The sequence below is a fragment of the Coenobita brevimanus genome, chromosome 84, assembly GCF_032717465.1.
Source record: "Coenobita brevimanus isolate Jiangsu-jjx chromosome 84, ASM3271746v2, whole genome shotgun sequence".
In the NCBI taxonomy this organism is placed as follows: domain Eukaryota; kingdom Metazoa; phylum Arthropoda; class Malacostraca; order Decapoda; family Coenobitidae; genus Coenobita; species Coenobita brevimanus.
Window position 1 is genome coordinate 4,411,378 of NC_137037.1, and position 19,917 is coordinate 4,431,294.

At 41.7% G+C, this 19,917-nt stretch overlaps 1 non-coding gene across 1 annotated transcript; it reads right to left on the reverse strand.

The window, feature by feature from the left end:
- Window positions 1–1,317: 1,317 nt before the first annotated feature.
- TRNAR-UCG (transfer RNA arginine (anticodon UCG)) lies at window positions 1,318–1,390 on the reverse strand. Its single transcript has one exon. It is a non-coding gene; the product is annotated as a tRNA-Arg (tRNA).
- Window positions 1,391–19,917: the final 18,527 nt, after the last annotated feature.

The window sequence follows — 19,917 nt, forward strand, 5'->3', positions numbered from 1 at the left end:
TGCGGGAACAGTGAGGCTGGTCACCCTCGCCTTAAATGTCGCCAGTGAATAACCTAGCCCTGGTACCCTACGCTCCTGACTGGCCAGAAAAAGACTGCATGATAGACAGGCTGGTCCATATATAACGCTGCTCTTCCACTCCGCCAGCTGCTTTCTTGTGTGTTGTGGGGACGGCTGTGGCAGCGTTAGCAATGGCTGGCTTGTTTCATTTATTTATTTCTTACTCCCACTGAAACATCCACGTCAGAGGAACTTCCTTTCTTCGGAATTGGGTGGATATTGGCTTCTTTCCATGAATTTGGCAATGAAGAAGTACGTATGCATAGTCTGAATAATTTAGCCAGAACAGAGGCAAGTTCTGGGGAAAACTTTTTCAAAACAATTGGCGGAATTCCATCTGGGCCTGGAGCTTTGTTTGTAGGTAAATTGTCTAGGATGGATTTTACGTATCTTATCTGTTATATACGGTATATATATATATATATATATATATATACACACACACAACCACATTCATTTGGTGTATCAAAATCCTCCATTAGTTTATCAATTTTTGTGTCAGTGTAGGTGTTAATGCTAGGATAACCATGTTATTTAATCTTTTAGCCTATGATATTATAATTATTATAAAGATAAGATTAACACTACCAGAGTGGGTTGACCTTGCTCTCTGAAGGCTGCCATCCACAAGTCTCAGTCTGGATCAGTGTCTTCAAGTCATGGGCATGGTTTCACCCACAGTTTATTATTATACAGCGTAATATTTCTTTAATACATAAACTGAAACATATAGTTTTCTCTTTTTATAATGATTTTTTCCTCACAGAAACATAGTTCATTAAGTTACTCATTATTTTACGATTGTTCAGTATTGCTGAGTTACCGTATTGAGGGTAATGAAGCAGATGTGGTCTTGTCTCACCGTGTCATGTGCGTAGCTTACAGCACCCCCACCCCCCTCTCTCTCCGACTCCCACGGGATCCTCCCTCTTACCCCAGGTGGGGTTGGGAAACACCCTCCTTTACCCGTCAGTTCACCTCAAAACTGTGGACAGTCATAATACGTCATATATAGGCGATTATAATCCTTAGGTAGAACAATGTAAATTATACCAATAATTCGGGTTGAAATGTCAGCCTTGCGAAATGGAGCTTACATACAACAAACATCTTTCCTTAACATAAATATATCGAGGTTACTCCGCTTCACTCACGTGGACTGTTTCGAAGTAAATAATTTCAGTGGTGCCACATCTCTTCAAACCCTTGTGCCCCTGTAACACGCGGGAGTGCTGGCAGCTGTACCTAAAACACCATCGACCGTGACAGGACTCGAACCTGCAATCTTCGGATCCGAAGTCCGACGCCTTATCCATTAGGCCACACGGTCACATACACGTCTGTGAAAATGCAAAATTATAACATAGTTTTCTTACTTAATCTTGGCCCAGATTTTTTTCCCTTGCATCTTATTTGGCGTAGCTTAGTGACTATGAAATGCTACGGCTTTACATCGTTTCCACAGCACTTGTTTGTAACTGGCATATTCTGGTGTTAAGTAAAAGCTATGTGAGGATTTCAGTTGTCCTTGTTTTGTCACCTCACTTAGTCATTGTTATATGGAAGTCTAATTTATATTATCATAAACAGTACTCCCATACATACTGATCGCTTTCGCTTAAAGTATTTAACAGGAAATATTAACGACATCATGATTTTATGTGGTTCAGCCAATCACTTCACTCCTTACAACTGATTGAGGTTCCTGAGTGATTCATTCACAAAAACACGTGTTTACTATGGAGCAGCTGCCAGATATCTCTATGTAGCAGATTATTTGGATGCACTTTCTTCTTGGCCAACTGTACCAAATATGTCCGGGTGGGCTGGGTCGTGAACAGCACTGGCGAACGCAAATAATTGAAAAATTTTATGAAAAAGCTGAACACTCACTGCGTACACACAGAAACCTGCGGGCACGATTAAATATAGAAATAAATAAGTTACACACACACACACCATTACTACAGCCATCACCATCACCAACCCACCACCATCACACCCAGCAATACCACACACAAATCCATCACCACAAATACCACTGCCAGTCATCATTAAATATCATCACAACGACCATCACATAAGTATCGTCACAATCACCACTACATTCACTATCGCCGCAGAAATTTTTACTCACCATTACCTACAGTCATCCTTACTATTACTACTACTACTACTACTACCACAAACACACACACACACACACACACACACACAGCAGTCCGGTCTACTAAAACACTACACACGCACCACAACATCCATCTGTCATCACAAACTAAACACTACCACAACAACTGTCACAATCTCCAACATAACTGGCAACATTATAACAACCACAGTGGCTTGAAAGTCACAACATATTCACCGCTACCACACAAAAGTACCACTACATTTACCACAACCACTGAAATCAAATACATGCATACATACGTCATCATATCATCATCATCATGATCATTATCATTATCATCATCACCATCATTATCCGAACTCTATTTTCTAATGATATTTAGGATGAGTATTAGTCATCATTGTATTATCATTTTTTTTTTTCAATTAATGATGATGAAGAGGAAGATGATGATGATGATGATGATGACAATACCAAAGTAAATACCACATTGTTTCCCCAAAGTCCAGAATTTACTTTACTATCATTTCGAAGAAGAGTGACAACAAATAGCACTATTGAAACACACACACACACACACACACACACACACACACACACACACACACACACACACACATTACACCATTAAGTTATTATCACCACAACCATAAACACTCCGACTTAACAACAGCCACACCACTAAAATTCCCACCACCATAACCACACATCACTATACATTCAACTACATTACATCCACAAACAACACACCCTCAGCACACACCACTACCACATTGTAAGTCCATGGCAGCTCAAGCACCACACATCCGCTACAAGAATGATAGAAGCAAAAAACCACACAGCACAACACTAAACCTTACACCATCACAAACACAACAACGCCATCACATTCACTAAAAGTTCCGTCCAGCACAAGCAGCACACATCTGCCACAAACGACCCTCCCCTGTCTGCAACTTTGGTCAACATGAATACACCACAATTGCATCTGAATATCACCACAGTTCTACCAGCGACATCCTCCCCCAGCTGACGAGGACAAGGATAAAAATAAATAAAAAAAGGAAGAAATTGGTAGAGCCCGAGTTATGCCAGATTGGAAAGAGGAGGAAATGGAGATGAAGGAGAAGGAGATAAAGGAGAGGGATGAAAAGCAGAATGAGGAGATAAAAAAGGAAGCAGAGGATGTAAAAGGAGGAAAAAGAGAAGGGGGTAATGGAGGAAGAACAGAAGGATGTAAAAGAGTAAGAAGAGAAGGATGTAAAGGAGGAAGAAGAGAAGGATATAAAGGAGGAAGAAGAGGTAAAGGAGGAAGAAGAGGTAAAGGAGGAAGAAGAGAAGGAAACGGAGGAAGAAGTGGAGGTAAAGAAGGAAGAAGAGGAGGTAAATGAGGAAGAAAAGAAGGTAAAATAGGAAAAAGAGAAGGTAAATGAGGAAGAAGAGAAGGTAAAGGAGGAACAAGAGAAGGTAAAGGAGGAAGAAGAGAAGGTAAAAGATGAAGAAAAGAAGGTAAAGGAGGAAGAAGAGAAGGTAAAGGAGGAAGAAAAGAAGGTAAAGGAGGAACAAGAGAAGGTAAAGGAGGAACAAGAGAAGGTAAAGGTGGAAGAAGAGGAGGATGAAGGATGGTCAGAAATAGACATGGTACAGACAGAGAGGGAAAGGAAGTGAAAAAGAGGAGAAAAAAGGAGGAGGAGAAGGAGAAAGAGAATTAAATATTTACATCATTCTCTACATCGAAAAAGAAAGGCTACAGCCACGAAAGAGAGAGGCAGGAAAATCAGGAGAAAGAGGATGATAGGAAGGAAGAGCAGAAGGAAAGGGAGGAAAAAGGGGAGAGGAGGAACGAAAGCTAAATTGTCATGTATCCCTCTAGGTTAAGATTGGAGAAAGTAATAGAGCTACAGACGGAAGAGGAAAAAGAGAAAGAAAATGAGGAGGAAGGTGAAGGAAAATGGAGACAAGAGGCAGAGAAGATGTGGGAGGAAAGGAACCAGTGTGTACCCCCCTACGTCATGGGCATAAAATCTATGTATGTATGTATGTATGTAAGTATGTATGTATGTATGTATGTAAGTATGTATGTGTGTATGTATGTATGTATTGGAGGAGGAGGAGGAGGAGGAGGAGGACTGCCCATGCTTCCCCGTAAGTCCTGAAAGAAAAGGAAGAAAAGGAGCAGTAGGAAGAAAGGGACTAAACAGAAGAAAACGACAGGAATGTGGGAATAAGGGGAGAAGAAACAGGCAATGTTATAAAGGTAAAGCCTTCAACAATCGTGTAATCAGGAGGAGGAGGAGGAGGAGAAGTACAATAAGGAGAATGGTGAAAAGGTGACCAACTCGTATCCTCCTCTACAGTGTGTCCTTTACTGTCTTATTTCAGGAGACACAGGCCTTATATATCAGTATTCCACACCACCAACAAACGAAAATGAAAAAATAACCATTTCCCTTGACTGTGGACGGACTAGAATATGTTGACGGAACACACACACACACGGAACCCCCCCCCACACACATTATGGAAAACCACACACACACACACACACACACACACACACACACACACACACACATGGAATCACCCTCATACACACACATTCACACAAATTACTGCACATAATTGAACACATGCACGTGGGTAAGATTTCTCTCTCTCTCTCTCTCTCTCCAAGTATACATCGCGGCTAAAGCCACGGGTATTGTGACTCCCATTTTTAACACTAAGGAATAATGTGCAAGCTTATGGAGGGAATTGTGTGGGGGTCAGCCGGGAGAGTAGAAATATTACCTGGCATTTAAGGCTCGTTCATATGGCTGACAATGAGCAGATATAACCTGTAAACTCAGTGGAATTCTGTGGTAAACGCGTTGGATGGACGGGGAAGAATTCTTCGTGGAACGTGGAGTCACGTGAAGTATAGTATAATCTTAAAGTTATTTCTCTTCCGTACTATACATGGCAGACTTGAGCCTTGATCTTTTAATACCGTGCCCAGAGTTGGAAATTTAATCCAGGACCAGCCTAACATTACTAACAAAGAGTTTACCCAACGAAACCTGCTTATCTGATGAAGTGTGGGTGGTTATTCCGTGTTGGGGTGAGGGTGGGTGTTTGTTAGTGTGAGGCAGGGGTATGTATCGTTGGTTCCACCAATATCCTGATCCCATACATGACGCATATCGCCATACGTATCGGTTCACACAGTGTTCATACTTGATTTATACAATAATATTCTTTCGTTGTAGATACCATTTTGGAGCCAGCAGTCACCAAGCGGTACGCAGAATAACTGAAAACAAATTATCAGTCACAGGATTATATTTATTGCAAAATATATAAACTTTTGTTCTTGTGACACATTCACATTATCAAACCATTGCAATGCTATGGTTTACAATATTTTCTCACTGTACTTACAGTACAGTACAGAGTGTATGCGAGGTGGAAGGGGGGAGAGGGAGGGGAGGCCAAGGATGAGATGGAGGGATGGAGTGGAGAGGTATATAAGAGAGGGGTGTGTGAGATGGGAGCAGGGCAGTGAAACGGCGGGGGACAGGGCGACATGGAGGCGATTTGTTTGTTGCCACCCCTTACGCGATTAAGGCGTCTGGCAATAGATAGAGAGATAGACTTACAGTATTCATCGGGAAACAGAAAATTTATTTGAAATCACTAAATATCAATCATAAGATGATATTTAAAATAAAAAATATGTATTAGAATATGTACAGTATATATAATGCTCAGCGACAGTTTCGGTACACAGTAGCGGTTCGAGGGCAGCAGAAGAGCCGGTCCACGTACCGACAGGAAGGTACCGGTGTTGTGGTTTACCGAGAACCGGTACAAACCCCTAGTGTGAGGGTAGGGTGCGGGGTGAAGGGCGAGGTGAGAGGAATTTGGCTGAATGTGTAAGTTTGGGTGAAGGTGGGTGACGGGATGAGGATGGTGAGAGAGAGAGAGAGAGAGAGAGAGAGAGAGAGAGAGAGTGGCAGCAGGGAAGAAGGAAACAATGGCCGGAACAGCTGCGACGAGAAATACAATAAGGCGTTTTAATCACCTGAGTTGCTTCTGGAAGAAATAAAACACAAATGGTAATGCTTTTTAATTGTGAAGATGGCTACAACAGTTTCGGCCCGACATGGACTCTCTTCAGACGGTTCAACTGGCTAAACACTGCCATATCTTTCTCAATCAACAAAATTGCAGTGTGTGGGTAACATTCTTCCTTCTGAACAATTAATGTCGTTGTTGTTATCAAGATACTCGGATTACACTGGTATTGGACTGATTAATGATTGTTAATAATAAGCTCTTAATATAAGCCTGATTCTATTATCTTAATATTTAAAAAAACTGGAGTTCATTACTGTGCAGTTAATAATCTACTTTTTCTCTGCAATCATAACACTAACATATCCGTCTTCTTTTTCTCACTGATTCCAACTCATGAATTACATTCAACAGGAAGGAATCAACGTAGCCAAAAACTAAAAGAAATATTATCAGCCAATGCAAAGCGCTGGTGGAATCTTGGCCAGGTTATAATTATGCAAACAGCGTTCATGCTTCTTGCACAGGTGGCCTTGTGTCACTTACAGGCCCATAGTCTTAAACAAGTCAATCCTTGCTGACCCTCAATCCTTTCACCAAGTTTGGTTAAAATCAGATGAAACCTTTTAGAAATATTTTGTTCACACACACACACACACACACACACACACACACACACACACACACACACACACACACACACGTCGGGTAAAGCATAATACTAGAACAAGCGCTGGTATAACAACTTAAATTACATTTTAGGTTGACAATGTACCAATAAAATAAATTGTGTGTGTGGGGGGGGGGGTTGTGTGAAGTGGTGCTCAAATTTCCCCTCGGTAAACTTAGGTGTCTTTCAGGTCCTTGGCTGCCTCTCAGCAAAATTGAAAACCCTCGCTGGACGCCATGAGTGAGACCACCGGAATGAGAGAGAAAACAATGAGGGTGAGAGAGGAGAGAGCATTACCTGTACTCCACCCACGCGACGCTCCATATAACAATGTAACAGTTACCTGTACTCCACCCACGCGACGCTCCATGTAACAATGTAACAGTTACCTGTACTCCAACCACGCGACGCTCCATATAACAATGTAACAGTTACCTGTACTCCAACCACACGACGCTCCATGTAACAATGTAACAGTTACCTGTACTCCAACCACGCGACGCTCCATGTAACAATGTAACAGTTACCTGTACTCCAACCACGTGACGCTCTATGTAACAATGTAACAGTTACCTGTACTCCAACCACACGCCACTCTATGTAACACAAAACACACGCACAATTAATTACTTTACCTGTAGTAATATACGACTCTTTACCAGGTTAACCAATACTAAAAAGAGATCTCACCCCTTCAAACCACTATACACTAATTTGCCAAGAATCACCATTTACATCGAAGGTGACTTCGTTATGCTGGACAGGTTGTAAAGCCAGAATAACACTGGGTAAATCAGAGCGATTTTATTCAACACAGTGAAATCCTACGCAGTCAAAGTGTTATTTTTTTTTTTATGAACAACAGTTAAATGAACGCTTGCTTGTTACGTCTAGCGAAACAACATTTCTAAGATCAACAGATTTTCCTATTTTTCGTCAGTTCAAAGCTCTTTGTAATTAACTTTCCTTAAAGGTACAAAACTACCAGGCAGGGTACCTTCACTTTTATTAAATCCTCCATTAATCTCACTAATTTAAATCAACTCTGAAAAAACGACCCATAATGGAGGTTACTTAATTAAAACACTCTCTGGACCTTGAGGCTATTAATTGTACAGCTGATATCACAGGTCTAATTGTCTGTCTGTGTGTCTACCTAGTAAAGCCTTTCAGGGATGACGTCTTTTTGTTGTTACTTTTTGCTGCAACCTATTGATTAGCTTAGGTGAGCCACGTGACACTGAAGGGTTTAATGGAGAGAGAGAGAGAGAGAGAGAGAGAGAGAGAGAGAGAGAGAGAGAGAGAGAGCAAACTGGGTCAACTTGTTAACAACGGCGGAGTCAAAAGATGGTGGGGAGCTGAGAGGGGTTGACACCGTGGGGAATGGTAGAAAGGAAGAGGAGGGAAGGGATACTGAAGGGGAGGAGAGATTGTGAGACTATGGGAAGAGGTCGGGGAATAGAGGAAGAGAATGGACGGAGAAGGGTGGCATGAGAGAAAGGATGGGGTGTTAAGTAGGGTTGGGGATGAAGGGGAAGTACTAGCAATTTTGAAGACACATATGGCGTTCCCTCTATCTCTAATTGTCAGGAATAGGACCACATCGTCTGTGTGGATCGTGATGGCGTGGTTATTGGTTGCTGTATTTGACTGGGTTCCCGGTTGATCAGTTGGTTGATTGGTAACAAAAGAACATCGAGCAGGACACCTGCAGTAGGTCAGTTGGCTCAAATGCGGCAGTTCTCATCATTAACCCCTAAGCTACAAACATAACTTGAGAAACAGATAACCAGACACAGGGATAGATGCTACAGTTTATAAACTACAGACGTAACCAAAAACAACTAAAACATCTTTAACTGTCGACGCTCCATTCAAATATAGTCAGAGAAAAGCCACACACACTGAAACACACGCAGACAGTCACGAATACTCGTACATGCAGACAAACATAAGGACGCAGTATCAGAGGGACCGATGATAAATCTTGTATCCACAAATACGTTCAACTCGTCCCACTAATCAAAGACAGAGAGGATCCATACACAGCTGCAAACACACGGACAAATGGATTGATTCTAGATATAATCCACCTGTAATTAGGCCACGGTAGCTGTAATCCACACTCCTGTATTGTTTCCGGAAGGGAGGCGCCCCCCCCCCCCCCAACACACACAAGATCAGAACAGAGTCAGGGGGATCAGCAGGACAGATTACCACTGGTTTATATTTGGCAATAAAAATCAACCCTCGCTGTCCCTTATACAGGCAGGGAAGAACCAGGTACACAGACAAAGGGATCGATAGTATACTCTCTTTTCCCTAACCTGGACCAAATTTTGGTCCTTCTTCGGATTGTTACGCGAAGCTCAGTGGCAGAATAAGATGGTGATATGACTGTATATCCCTTCTGTGGCACTTTATCGTGACTAGGATCATATTCTAGTGTTAATCTGTTGTTGTACCTCAAGATTCGAGACGTAAAGATGGCAATTTTAGGCCATGTTAGCATAAAAGGAGCAGAGTGGTTACAGTATATCCACTGAATATTACGGAATATATCCACAAGTGCTTATCATTATATATGTCATTCCTCTATTTCAAGCGGGAAAGAGCCAGTTAGATCCATTCTGATCACTGCAGGTTCATCCACATCCATTCAGATCATCTTAAAATAATTCTCTAGTCGGTTAATTTTTACCTGACAAAGATCTCCTGTCCATTCACAGTTTAGCTGATGGCCAGATGTGCTCAGATTGGAGGGATTGTTTGACTAGTAATCAAGGAGATTCATTTCTACTTCATAACTGAGGCTCATCGATTTTCATGCAATCTTGATTCGGTATTCACATTGTGAGAATGGTCGAGCTCCGTCAGTTGGAAAAAAGAAAGAAAGAAAAAAAAAAGTAATTGTTTGATTTTGGTCAAGTTCAGGCCAAAAAAGATCAGGTTAGGTCTCTCACTTAACCCTCTCATCGTTTGGTTAATTCTATTAGTTATTCAACTCCAGCTGACACTGTACGATTTTATTTTGGTTAATGTGAATTATACCACACCATGCCATACCACACCACACCATACCATACCACACCAAACCATACCACACCATATCATATATCATAATTATCATACCATACCATACCATAACACATCGCACCTTATCACACCATACCATATATCATACCACACCATACCACACCACACGATACTATACCACACCATACTATACAGGGTTGGCACCAAAGTGGGTAACCCGGTTTTACCCACCCTGGTTTTTTCAGTAAAACCCACTTAAAAAAAAAACACTATTTTACCCACTTTACGTTTTTTTTTTTAAATAATGTATATAATAAAAAATTCAGTTTTATTTGATTAAATGGTTATATTTTTGCACACAATATCAGAAGTAAATGATAGCTTTGTGGTAGGTGGGGGCACTTAGCATCCACTCACTCGATGTAGTGCTGCTCTTGGATGTCTGCCCTTTCTTCTCCTCCATCCATCTTTCCTTCCATCTTCTTCTGTCTTGCTTTCCTTCATTCTTCCCTCGTCCTTCTGCCTACAGGTGACTTTATACTCCCTTTTCTGTCTTTCTTTCCTTCATTCATTCCTCTTCCTTCTTTGTGTGGGTGACTCTACACTGAGTGAGAAGCCAAATGGTTTCCTGTACACCAGGAAAGCATTTACTACACTGGGTGGTAACCATGTGACCAAATTTTGGCGCCTGGTGGTCTAGTGGGTAATTACTTTGCTCCAATCGGATTGAGCCGGTGAAAGTTTATAACCAAGGGGTGGTTGGGGTTGACTGCTCATGTAATGCCACTCAGGGATGAGTGAGGCTGGTCACTCTCATCTTAAATGTCAGGACCAACTGCCTAGCCCCGGGCTCCTATGCTCCTCATGGGACAACGTAGGACTGGATGATGGATGGATGGATGGAAATAATAGCTACTTAATCATATTCTATTTCACTGGTTAATAAAACACATCCCCAAGTACTTATAATATAATACCTTGGAAGCATAATCTTAATGTCTTAAAAAAAACAATAAAGCTTATTACGTTTCTCATCACCAACATAAGTAAAACATGCTCTTTGCAAATATGAATGTTGTTCTTTGATTGTTTCAAAACTATTCATAATACTTCTATTTTTCTAGTAGCTTTTATAACCAACATCCTTTTCTTTTGAAATGATAATATTTTTGTGTCACAGTAAATTATGGTTCTTGTCATGTTACCCAACCATTATAACAAAAGAGCTTTTTTTTTAATTCAAATAATGCAATTCTTTGCCTCAGTGATAAAATAAAAATGACCACTTCTAAATGACTTACCAACATGAAATAATACCGTAATATTTCCTGAAAAAAATAACATTATTCTTTACTGCAATTTCAAAAAATCAGGTCAAAGTTTTCATCATCATAAGAATATTTTTACATTGCTTTCCTTCTCAGCAGATTCAGTTTTTAAACGTCCACATGTAACGTGGTGAATACAAACTTTACAGCCAGCACTTCCTGTCTCCAATTTTGAAAGTTTTAAAATTAAGAGTAAAATTGTTTTTGATAGATATGGTTTTTAGTTTTATTAAGGAGTGGGGTAAATTTGTTATATAACAGTAATCATTACTGGAGTTAACTTATACTATATGTTGTCTCATATCATTACCAAATATCAGTAAGTCTATAGAAATATAAACATTGCTCTCTGTTTAAAATAGATGTATTTTATAGGCTTAGATATTTGGTTACCAAAAGCTATTATTACTGTTAAGATAATGTGTGAAATCATTTATGCAACAGATTTTTCAATAATAATTATTTAGAAGATTGAGAAATGCAAGTATATAATTACCAAAGAAAGGAGTGTAGCAAGGCAAATGACTCCTTCTACTATTGTGTTGTGTGGACTGATCTTTGCCAACTCATGAGTTGTGTTGTGCTCTCAAGCCTCTCATGTTGAAGCATGTTTTGCTGTGTAGCAGGCAGCCCAAGGATAACAGCCAAACAGGTCAAAACATAATTGTTTTCATTTCCCACATTCAAATAACTGCGTGAAAAATATGATTTTATTGGGCTATTCATAATTATGTATAGCGGAAACATTACTTTATTTAAATTTAAGGTAAACTTTGAAAAAACCCACTTTTGCCCAGTTTTTTTTTTTTTTTTTTTTTTTTGTATTTTGTGAAGAAAACCGAAAAAAAACCAGGTGGATTGGGCTTAAAAAAAAAAAAGTTTTTTTTTTTGTCAACCCTGATACTATACCACATCATTTTATACCATACCATACCACACCATACCATACCATACCACACCATACCATACCATACCACACCACACGATACTATACCACACCATACTATACCACATCATACTATACCATACCATACCATACCATACTACACCACACGCTACTATACCACACCATGCTATATCACATCATACTATACCATACCATACCATACCATACCATACCATACCACACCACACGATACTATACCACATCATACTATACCATACCAAACCATACCATACTTTTTTCACCTTAACATGGTCTAGATTTTCATTCTCCTGAAGCCTATTTCACGCAGCTCAATGGCAGAAAGACATTGCTGCGGCCCCAAATCCTTACCATAGCACGTCATCGTGACTAGCACCATATTCCAGTGTTAATCTACTGTTACAACACAGTATTCAAGAAGGTGAGATGTCAATTTTAGGCCAAGTTAGAGTAAAAAGAGCATAGTACCATTCATCCTGTCATGGTGGCAACAACTCCACCGCGGTATGCTATCCAGCTGACACCAGACGATTTTACTGAGTGGGTACAGGAACCTGGAAGTGTTAATTCAGGACTTTTCAGGACCTTTCCGGCTTTTTCAGATCCACCATAGGATTTCAGGAGACTAATTCGAGAAGACTGGGTATTAAGCTAACACTTTCCAATCAACCATCAGAGACTGAAATCGATCCATACGTCGGCAGTTGCGCATAAAATCATCAGTTAGGTTGTGATATGCGTTAGTTATCTCAGTCTGATACTGCCATCATTAATTCACAAAAGTCAATGTAATATTTTTTAATCACCCGAGAACTGAGAACCATTAGTATTTCTGCCAAAATGTGTCTTAAGAAATACCACTAAGAGATCTGAAATGACAGTTACGGGGGAAAGTGAGAGTATACAGCAGGTTACCGGTATACTGTATACCCCTCCAGCTGCTGCACAACACGTTGGCGCTGATTTCTGAGTTTACTAGTATCAGTGTAGCTCCAGGGAAGCTGTATCTGTTTGTTGCTTATTGCAGGCCTCAGCAAAAGTCTCAAGTGCACACCAAGTGACCACAGAACAGTTTTGAAAAACTAGTCCTGCACAATCAACGAGAAGTTAGTACACCACAGACTGAAGCCTGCTGCAAGTTTGCATTTATTTCCGCTAGGTCCAAAGCTACTCCCATCCATTTAATTCGCACCATGCTAGCGATGTAGATCTACATCCCCTTCAAAAACGCTGGTGATGTAGATCTACATCCTGTAGCACTGAGAAGTCACTGCAAGAAACTGAAGTAAAATGGAAGGTAATATTGTATCTTGCTAACTTCAGACATTTCACCGCTATGCTTACAACACTGATTTATGAGCGCGGAAGGAGAGTCTGCTCTGCTCTGTCTGTAACCATGAAAATGTCAAAGGTCAAGTAGCACCAACCTGACTCGATTCGACCTACTTTCTGGCTTTGGTGATTGTTTTTATTAGTGCCAAGGATCTTATATTGATGTATTAAGCCCATTCACCCACAAGAAAAAAAAAAAAAATCCAAAATCAGTTCACAAGCTCACAGCCGCTCTGCTCCCTCAGTAACCTCAGAGATTTCAGAGGTAGACTGGCACCAACCTGACTCGATTCAACCAACTTCCTGGCTTTAATGATTACTTTTATTAGTGCCAGGGATCTTATACTGATGTATTAAACCCATTTAGCCAGAAAAAATAAAAAAAAATCCAGAATCGGCCAGCATAGAGGGGTATCATATACTTTTTTTTGTCCAGCACGGTATGGGTTAATGCTGATTCTTTGCTGATAATTATTAAAATTTAGCATTAGTCTTACAAATTAACACACTTCTTATGGATATTTCAGGGAGTTTTATGCTGTGATAAAGTAAAACTGTTTTGATGCAACTTTAGGGAGATACGTTGCAACTCCACCAGGCAGTGCGACTACTATAATCAAATCAGTCTGTTTTACAATCTCATCAATAACCAATATTCTAATATTGTAAGTAATTTTAATTAGCAGGAAATACTAGGAGAATTCTATAAACACAGGCTATACTTATTTAAGCAATCTATCTATCTATCTATCTATATAGCTAGGCAGCTTCCCCCAAGGAAAGGGAGGTAGCCGAGACAGGACGACACACTCCCCATTTACTCATCCATTCAAACACATTCATTCGCATCTTAGCCCCAAAGGGGAGAAGGGACAGATCCTCACCGCACCACAACGCACAACGGTCAACTGAGCAGTGCAATCAGTGACATCCGCAGCAGGACCTGACAGCAGAGCTGGTTTACCCCTGCCACATCATAATAGACCCATCCCCTTACCCGCACCTGACATGACAAGCTGATCAGACCAAATGCGGGAGAATATCCCCTCAGGGCTGCGTCATCATTTATTTATTCACAATTTCTCTCCATTTATTTCTGTCAAGCACAGCCACTCTTCCTTGCTCAACAGACATCCCTCTCACATCCAGCGCTCTCTTCACACTGTCCATCCATCCATTTCGTGGTCTCCCTCTCAGTCTTACACCTCTCACATCAGATCTAGTTATCTTTTTCACCAATCGCTCATTATCCATTCTCTCCATATGCCCAAACCATCGCAACACCCTCTGCTCAACTCTATCAGCCATCTCCCGAACAACTCCAGTTCTCCATCGCACTTCATTTCGCACTCGATCCACACGCGTCACTCCACACATACTCCCCAGACACCTCATCTCCATTACATTCAAACTTTTCCTCTCTGTTACACCCATAATCCATTTAAGCAATACATCACCGTAAACCTGGACATTTTGCTTGCTTTTTTACAACAGTAATGATTGCTCAACACTTGAACATCATTTCTTAAAATGACAACAGTAATTCAAAATCGAATAAACTGTATTGGTTTGTGACCCACAAATAATGTCAAATAATTTTTCGGTCACTATAGGTATCAAGATTATCCGATCCTCCATCAACTAGCATAAGAAAATAATGACAATGATAAACCCGCTGGATGTGGGAGCAAAGCATTACTCTTGCCAGGTCCTCCAGTTTTAAGCCATCAATTGCAGTAGTTTAGGATATGGCTGAATGGTGTGTAAGTACCAGGGGAGGGGGGGTAGGGCAGGTATCTGTGCTGATGAGGTCAGTATATCCGGAATTATCACCATCATGTCGGGGATACTGATGGTGGATGTTGCCAAGCAATACAACAAACAGGAAGATGTAGCCTCAAAGATTTGCTTACAAAGTACACCGACAAAACCATAATCGAAAACTCATATGAAAAAGCTGACGAATACTTTGAAGTGCTTCGTCCATTATTCCAAAATATGATAATGGAAAAACGTAGTAAGTTTAGCTGCGACGCTGCGTACCATTTGTAGATAAAGAAGCAAAATGTATCTCGACCGTAACTTCAAGGACGAGATAAGGTTGTGGTTTATGCACTGTTTATATTGTGTATATTGGCCGCTGTTCCAATGTATGTGGTATTAACTTCAGCACAACAGGGAGGAAAAACTATTAAGCGCATATTTTCCCGTGAATGGGCAGTCAGGCTGTATGTTATCCAGTTCATTAAAAAATGTTGTGAGCGAGGGTTGGTGGGACGCTGCCAGAAGTTACACACACACACACACACACACACACACACACACACACACACACACACACACACACGCACGCACGCACGCACACACACTCTCTCTATCCATCTTTCTCTCTAGTTAATTAAAAATTGTTGAGAGCGAGAGCGAGGGTTGGTGGGAGGACACCATAAGTTACAATGTTGTCGCGACTGGACCAACTGCAGCACATAGTTTACTCTCTCTCTCTCTCTCCTCACCGCATTTTCCTTCCATATCGCTCCTTCCTCCTCCATTTTACTGCTTCTCATTTCATCTTCTTTCTCCTTTCCTTTGCTCCCTTCACTCACTTCGCTTGTTAGTTCTCTCTTTTCTATTACCATTTCTTCACTACTCCTCCTTAACCTGACCCTTGTTTTCCCATGCCCGTCTCCCCTCTGCTTCACTCGCTTTGCTCTCAGCTCATTTACTTTTCGAGCCTTCATGTTTTTCCACTCCCATCTCCCTCCTCTCCCTTATCTCCTTCACTCCCTCCTTCCCTTCCCTTTCCTGTCCTCCCTCCCTCCCTCTCCTCCTCTCTTTCAAACTCTTTTCCTCCCTCCTCCCCTTTCCTTTTTCCTTCTCTTTCTCCTCTCCTTTCTTACTTCCTTCTCTCCCTCCTCCCCTTTCTCATCTCCTTCCCTCTCTCCTTCCTCTCCTCTCTTATCTCCCTTCCTCCATTTCCTTTCATCCCTCCCCGCTCTTGTCTCCGTCCCTCCCATCCTAGTCACTCTGTCCCTAGTTACAACATATTTTTCTTCCTTCTCTGTTCTCTCTCCTTTCTTTCCCACACCTCCTGCCCCTCCACCACACTACTCTCCCTCCTATCTTTTGCTGTGCATCTACCTATTGTCTGATGCCCTGTTCTGCAAGCAGTAGTCTCGATGAAAGGCAACCTGACATTCTGTCCCTGCTCAGCAACGATCCCCCCCTCTCTCTAAAGAAAAAAAATCCACAGGTGAGCAAACAATGGGTGGGCGGGCGGAGAGAAGTGGGGAGGATTGTGGTGGGTACTGAGCAGGGTGGAACGGGTACACTCTAAGTACCCGTAATGTCTGCTTCCAAGATATTAGGTGACCAAAACCGACTCTGTGCATTGTTTACCTCTGCACAGTTGTTGCCTTTATACACGGGTCTGATTCGCCCTTGTATAGAGTACAACTCTAATGTGTGTGGAGGCTCTCCACATACAGCTCTTCTCAACAAGGTGGAGTCAAAGGCTTTTTTCATATTAACTTTACTCCTCTTACTGGCTCCCTTCAATCTCTGTCTCTTCGCCACACTGTTGCATCTCTATCTCTTTCTATCGCTACTTCAATGGTCACCGCTCCTCTGAACTGTCTGTTTGCATCCCTCCACCACTACGGAGGGCGCATAGCACTCGACTTACAACAAACTCTCATCCCTTTTCTGTCCAACTCTCTAATGCAAGAGTTAACCGTTACCCCCAGTCATTCATGTATGCAACAGGCCAACTGTGGAACTGTCTCCTTCTGCCTGTATTTCCTACTTCCTATGATCTCCAGTCTTTCAAACGCAGTGTGTCCAGGCATCTCGAAATGAACGGATCTTGAATTTGGCTCTGTTGTAGTGTTTTTGTTTTCTTCTTGGAAGGAACGGTTTGCGTGCTCCTGGCCTTTGGTACCTTCTTTCTTGCATGAAAAAAAAAAATGGTGTTTTGGGCGGATCATTGTGTGCAGGAATGGCATCCCAGCCCACAAGGCCACCAGCCACAACACCTAGCCACGCCTGTGTGTAGGCCAGGCAACACACGTCTGAACCCCATAGCATCCCTCACCCAGTGCCTCCCTGGCTTATGCCACAACACCCAGCCACGCCTGTGTGTAGGTCAGGCAACACACGTCTGAACCCCATAGTATCCCTCACCCAATGCCTCCCTGGCTTATGCCATTTACTACCACTTTCCTTAGCAACATATCACGCCCTATTATTGCCTTGTGGTGTTTACGTCTTTCTTATCGACATAATTTTCATAAGAAAAAAAAAAAACACACGAGAAAATATTAAGGTGTAGGAATCACGATGAGTTGCTGAAACAAGAGTTTCAAAGCTTCTGAACCCAGTGACATTACGTGCTTCGTCACCGGGCTTCCAAACATAGCCATTACCTGCTCCTACAATATCCGTGCAAACTGAGACCACAGTTAAGGCTTAACCCTCTACACAACGATGATGCCTTTTATTAAACCATTAGTGTTACTACCGAACAAGTCTATTTAACTTAGAGAAGATGTGAAAGGAGTCAGTAAAGGATATAACAAACCCCTCCAGTTCGAAAAACCTCTCCAAAACTGAATAAAATTATTTGAAGTTATCATAAATAGAAAAAAAAAAATGTTTTGTGGTGAAGCGATTAAGCTGAAACTGAAACTAGCAGACAGTTGGTATGACAGAGTGAATTAGTGTGGCAAAATTAGGTGCAATTAAGTGTGTAGGTGTATGAAGGTGAATGAGTAATAAAGAGAATATTTAGCAGGTAAGATCTGACACATGAGTGTGTGTGAGTGGAAGTGTGTGTACGTGAGGGTGGGGGGTGTTTGTACACGTGTGCCCCAGGCTGTGAGCACACAAAAAACTGAGTCGAGAGGAGTAATTTTATCACTAGGATCACAATGCAGGGAACTTACACGCAAGATTGATTTATTACTTCTCGAATTGTACAGGAATGCTTATACCACTGCGGATTTTTAATAATGGAGACAAAGACTCCAGCCGTACTTGCCCTGACTCGATCGAGTGTGTTATAAATCGACTCGACTCTCCTGGCTGAAGGCACAGACGGTGCAACAAAAGAGAGCGGTAGGAAACTGTGGTATAGTAAGCAGGAGCAGGTACAATGCACAGACGGTGAAATAGACTGAATATAATGAAAATCTGGCGACGCCATTGCCAGGGTCATATGTTTCCGGAGGTGAAATTGAAGACAGTGATATTAAACACTGATATGGTAGGACAGATAAGTTCTACATATTGGTGGAAGTAGGCAGTCATGATAGATACAAAGTGCAGAATGTACAATAGAAGACAGAGACAGGAGGCAGTGATGTGGTAAGACATTCCAAGCACAGACAGCGACACAGACGATGGTATTAGTCAACAGTGTTGTTGGCAGTCAGTGGAACTGCATGACGGTACAAGCAAAGACGGTGCAAGAGAAGTTGGTGGCTGTATACAGTAGTATGATGTAGGTCTGGTTATTTGTTTGCTATGGACAGGTGTTTGCTTGTGGAGGTCCTCCCAACAAATTCGGTGGACGTCATTGGAGTTCGAAGCCAACCCTGAACGTCCCTCAAACACAAGACCAGTATTAAATTGACCAGCTTACCAAGACTCCTTATCTCACTCCCTCCCAACTTTCCTCTCTTTATCTCCCACGCTTCCTTCAGTCCATCACTCAGGGATCACTTTCCCTCCTTCCTCTCCCATGAACTCTCTAGCCAACCTCCGTCTTGACCCTCTATCTCTCTCTCTCTCTCCCCCATTAACCCCCATTCCCCTTCCACTCCCAGCCAACACCCCTCACCCTAGGTACCCGTAAATCACTGGCCAGTCCCCCTCCCCCGTGCCGGTATATCTGGTGATAGTCGTATACTCCTACATTGCCGAGGCTGTCAGGATTAAAGTGATGACACCAACACCCATAGTGGCAGATATCTTCCCTCCCTCCCTCCCTCCGCCAAGATAACCCCTTCACTACACATATCCTTATTTCACTACCATGACTTTGTTTTGTTTGTTTTTGTTTTATTGTTGCTCTCGACAGACTACTATCCAGTTTAGGAGAGACTTTTCAAACTGGAGGGGTTAATTATAGCCTTCATTAAACATGTAATTAGTTGAGGTGTCTTTGATGTTGCATGAAATCGTCTATTTGATAATCAGGAAATAAATCGTCTTGGTGGAGGGATTAAAAGAAGACATCAAAACTCACACAGGCGTATATCTTGCCTCCAACCCGCCATCCATCATGCTGACCTACTGTGTGCCAACACTTTGCATACACACGTTTCATTAGTATCCAAACCTAACCTAACCTTACCTAACCCAACCTAGTATAACCTTTCTG